At 40.3% G+C, this 5,276-nt stretch overlaps 1 protein-coding gene and 1 pseudogene across 2 annotated transcripts in view; both read left to right on the top strand.

Annotated features, from left to right (window-relative positions):
• The window catches only part of Sufu (SUFU negative regulator of hedgehog signaling), a 163,814-nt gene that overhangs the window by 95,767 nt on the left and 62,771 nt on the right, over positions 1–5,276 (top strand). The gene's annotated exons all lie outside the window — the stretch shown is intronic.
• On the top strand, positions 1,997–3,569 carry LOC105742204 (annotated as a pseudogene).

Consider the following 5,276-nt stretch of genomic DNA (forward strand, 5'->3'; position numbering starts at 1 on the left):
CCAGCTCAGCCCACCAGGGGGCGGGGCTGGCTGGCATGTGGTGCTGGGGGATGGAACCGCGGTCCCTGTGCTTCAGGCAAGCTTGTTCCAAGTAGGTGCTTTAGACCACTGAGCCATCTCACCAGCCCCACCGTGATTTGTTTTAGATTTTGTTATATAACTATAAATCTTATACCTATGGTTAAAGGTGGTAAATTAGTGGGTATCACAGTTTCTTATTTTGTAGACTACACTTGACGCTGTTGTTGTTATTGATTGTACTATAGCCAAGGTAACATAGTTGTGATCATAGTTGTATTCTCATATGCCAAACCAAGATTATCTGGGGGATCATAGACAATACCATAGTCCAGTACCAAAGCACTGAATCCAACCTTTTATCTCTTACAAATTGAAGAGGCAAGATGTTGGGACAGACTCAAAAGCTAGTATGCCTATGAAACATCTTTAAAAAGTAGTCATTTTCTAAAGAGGTCTCAGTACTAGTAATAAAGCTACATACCATAAGCAATTTATAAGCATCAACACAAAGAAATTTTTAAAAAACAGAAAATGAGAAAACATAGCAAGTTACAACTGCCAGACCTCCACCTTATCGAAAGTAAATCAATGGGGTACTGAAGTACAAGAAATCAAAACACACCCAGCTGAACTTTCTGAAATGGTAGCAGCAGATGTAACAAGCCAGATGAATGGGTCTCTAGGAAAAAAATAAAAAATAATTATGCAGATAATAAAAGAGAAGATTTCCATAATGAAGGAAATAGTTAGTGAATCTAGAATACATACAGGTAAGAAATACAGAGAAGCTTAGGAGAATGATGGAAACCATGAATGCCCAACATAGGAAAGAACAGGATTCTATAAAAGAGATTCAAACAGATATCTTAAGAGATGAAAAATTCTGTTGAAAGCATAGGCAATAGGAAGATAATGTCAGATCTAGAAGACAAGGGCTAAGGATTTGGCTCCACGATAGAACACTTGCCTAGCAAGCTGGAAGTCTTGGGTTTGGTCCTTGACACCAAAAACAAAGAATAAACCTCTCCTAAAAAAAAAAAAAAAAAAAAAAAAACTGGAGAACAAGAAGGTGGATGGAGAAGAGGGTAATGTTTGGAGAGAGAATAATTCAGTGATTTACTTTTTGAAGTATTTTTAAAATAAAGATATTATTTAAAAAAGTCCACACAAAAAAAAAAAAAAAAAAAAAACCAAAACTTTCCTAGAAGACACATTTGTGGTTGGAGATCACCAAATGAAAGACTTCTTAAAAATAATGAGGTACTACTGAAAATCCAGTAGCTGCTAGATGATGCAAGGAAGGATAACAGATTAATCAGAATCAATAAAAAAAAATCAGAAGAATAATACAAAAGGTATAAAAATCCTGTTCACAGAAGTAATAGCAAAACTTGGCCAAGCATTAAAAAAGAATTTAACTTTTAAGTGAGGCATATAGAACCCTAAATAGGATCAGAAAAAAACTATAGCAAGCTATATAATAGTCAACATTCCATAAATTTAACGCGAGAGCAAAATATTAAAAGCTATTAGAGAAAATCAACAAATCATCTATAAAGGAAAACTCATCAGAATCACAACCAGTATCTCAACATAAATCCTTACATCAAGATCTTAGAGTAAAGTATTTCAAGCCCTAAAAGAAAACAACTTCCAACCCTGATTGATATACTCTACAAAATTATCTTTCAAAATTGATGGAGAAAGCTTGTCATAGTGGCACCTACCTGTAATCCTAGCATCTGAGAGATTGAGGCAGCAGGATGTTATGAGTTTGAGACCAGCCTGAACTACATAGGAATGTCTCAAATGGATGGATGGATGGATGGATGAATGAATGGTTAGAGACATAACACCTAAAAAAATGACCACCAAATGAGCACTCCAAAAAGTTCTGAAGGGTATTCTAGAGAAAGACAGTAATTCCATGGGTTCTAAAAGAATAAACCCACCAGGTAAGGCAGGCAGTTAAACGATGGGAAAGGAAACCAGTAACAGGAAAATAGTGTGTATGCCAGTGATAATGCATGTTGGTTATAGCCATCAATGTAAAAGTCTTAATTCTCCAATCAAAAGAAACAAATGGATCAAGAAAAAAGATCCCACAATATGCTGCATACAGGAAATACATGTAACTAAAAAAGATATTCACAGCCTGGTCGTCACATTGGAGTCGGGTTGCGCCATAAATTAGACCCCCACACTAGAACACGCTCTTTCTTGAGGCATCCATGCCACTGGGGTGACTGTCATCACACGTTGCTGTCGTAGTCCTTCGGTCAGCGGTTCCCACGTGTTGCGGAGCGAGGCTAAGATCTGTGTCTGTGGACCTGAACGTCGACCCTTCACTGCAAATTGACGTACCCAATGCACTGAGTGAGAGGGACAAGGTCAAGTTCACGGTGCACACCAAGACTACACTACCTGCATTTCAGAGTCCAGAGTTTTCTGTTACAAGGCAACATGAGGACTTTGTGTGTCTACATGACACTCTCATTGAAACAACAGACTACGCAGGGCTTATTATTCCTCCAGCTCCTATGAAGCCAGACTTTGATGGCCCTTGTGAGAAGATGCAGAAGCTGGGAGAGGGAGAAAGGTCCATGACCAAGGAGGAATTTACCAAGATGAAGCAGGAGCTGGAGGTGGAGTATCTCGCTGTCTTTAAGAAGACAGTGTCCTCCCATGAAGTCTTTCTTCAGCGGCTCTCTGCTCACCCTATTCTCAGTAAAGACCGCAACTTGCATGTTTTCCTGGAATATGATCAGGATGTAAGTGTCAGGCAGAAGAACACCGGAGAGGTGTTTGTTGGGTTTTTCAAGAGTGTGGTGGACAGTGCTGATGAAGTTCTCTTTTCTGGGGTTAAGGAGGTGGATGACTTCTTTGAGCAGGAGAAGAACTTCCTGGTTAACTACTACAACAGGATCAAGGACTCCTGTGGCAAAGCTGACAGGATGACCCAGGCACATAAAAGTGTCGCCGATGATTACATCCACACAGCAGCTTGCCTGCACAGCCTGGCCTTGGAGGAGCCCACCATCATCAAGAAGTACCTATTGAAGGTTGCTGAGCTATTTGAAAAACTTCGGAAAGTGGAGGGCCGTGTCTCCTCGGACGAAGACTTAAAGCTGACGGAGCTGCTCCACTACTACATGCTCAACATCGAGGCTGCCAAGGACCTTCTGTATAGATGCACCAAAGCCCTCATTGACTATGAGAATTCCAACAAAGCTCTGGACAAGGCCCGGCTGAAAAGCCAGGACATGAAGGTGGCCGAGGCACACCAGCAGCAGTGCTGTCAGAAGTTCGAGCAGCTCTTGGAGTCAGCCAGGGAAGAACTGATGAACTTCAAACGGAAGAAAGTGGCAGCATTTAGGAAGAATCTGATAGAGATGTCAGAGCTGGAAATCAAGCATGCCAGAAATGTCTCCCTCCTGCAGAGCTGCATCGACTTGTTCAAGAGCAACTATCAGTCTGCTTGCCTCAGAGGAAGACTTGTGAGAAGCCAGCGCCACGTGCACTTCGTTGTCCTTGCTGTAGATGATTAGCTTTGACTTTAGCTTACAATTATGTGAATAAATATTTTGATTTCTAAAAAAAAAAGATATTCACAGATTGAAAGTTAAAGGATGGAAAATAATACTCCATGCAGTAGGAACCCAGAAAAAAGCATGGTAGCTATTCTGTTTCCAGATAAAGTGGATTTCAAGCCAAGACTGATCAGAAGAGACAAAAAGGTCATTATGTACTCGTTAGAGCAAAAGTCCAAGAAGAATAGATAATAATTTTAAGTATGTATGCACCGAATACTAGCATATCAAACTATATAAGACATTAATGGATATGAAATATCAGATAAACCCTAATACAGTTGTAGTGGGAGAACTCTATTGTCACAGCTGGATGAACTAGACCAAAAAAAGAGAAAGAAATATCAGAGCTGAAACAAACTTTTGAACAAATGGTGTTAGTAAATATCTACAGCATGTTCCTCCCCACAGCAACAGAATACACATTCTTCTCAGAAGTACATCGGAGGGGCTGGGGAGATGGCTCAGTAGAATAAGCGCTTCCCTGGCAAGCTCAAGGGCCTGAGTTCAATCCCCAGTTCGGCAAAAAAAAGAAGAAGTACATTGGACTTTCTTCAAAATAGTCTACATACTAGCTTTTAGAACATGGGGCTGGGGAGATGGCTCAGTGGAATAAGTGCTTCCCTGGCAAGCGCAAGGGCCTGAGTTCAATCCCTGGTTCTGCAAAAAAAAAAAAGAAAAAAAAAGAACATGCTTAAATAAATACAAAGAAATTTTTCAATGAATAATTTCAATGAATATTTTCAGATCATAGTGCAATTAAATTGGAAATCAATGGCAAATAACCATAATAAACTACATAAATACTTGGAAATTATATAATACTCTCTTGAGCAACCAGTGGGCCACAGGTGAAATTAGACAGTTTCTGCAATTAAAGAATATTGTCAGTATGACATACTGGAATTTATGGGCCACAGTGAAAGCAGTCCTATGAGGGAAATTTACAGCAATGAATTCCCACATCAGAAAAACAGTGAGCTCAAATAACCTAATGTTGAACCTCAAGCTTCTAGTAAAAGAAGAGCAAAGTAAGCCTAACATGAATACAAGGGAGGAAACTATAGAGATCAGAACAGAAATCAGTGCAATTGAGACTTAAAAAAAATTACAGTCAATGAATCAAAAAGTTGGCTTTTTGGCCACAGAGCAAAGTGATGGATGATGTAGAGCGTGCCTAAGGAGAGTCACATGGAGAGAAAACATTCTCTCAAGCTTTCATAGAGAGCAAATTGGTCAAGCAATCACCGTGACTCATCCTCATGGCTGACATTGACAAAGGACCTACAAACTGCAATACAGTGTTTCAGGATAAATCCTGAGGGATTTGACTGACCTTGTCAGATGCAAAAGTTACATTTCTTGTTATATAGGTCTTGCTTTGTCTTGGTCTTAACCATCCAGCAGAAAAGTATAAAAATGAAGTATAAAAAGTAAAGCCATATTGGGGCCCAGGATGTAGAGCGGCTGTGCCTGACGGCGGGTCTGTTGTGAGCTCAGGTGGGGTAGAGAGTAGGGGGCGGTAGTCGGGGGTGGTGGGAGGAGGTGGCGAATCACTTATAAATGGCGCCCAAACAGGACCTGAAGCCCAAGTTTCAGGAAGGCTAACTAGTACTGTGCTTTCATGGCCCTCTTCTTTATGAAGCAAAGTGTGTAAAGGTTGCC

The sequence above is a fragment of the Octodon degus genome, unplaced genomic scaffold, assembly GCF_000260255.1.
Source record: "Octodon degus isolate 3935 unplaced genomic scaffold, OctDeg1.0 scaffold00042, whole genome shotgun sequence".
NCBI lineage: Eukaryota > Metazoa > Chordata > Mammalia > Rodentia > Octodontidae > Octodon > Octodon degus.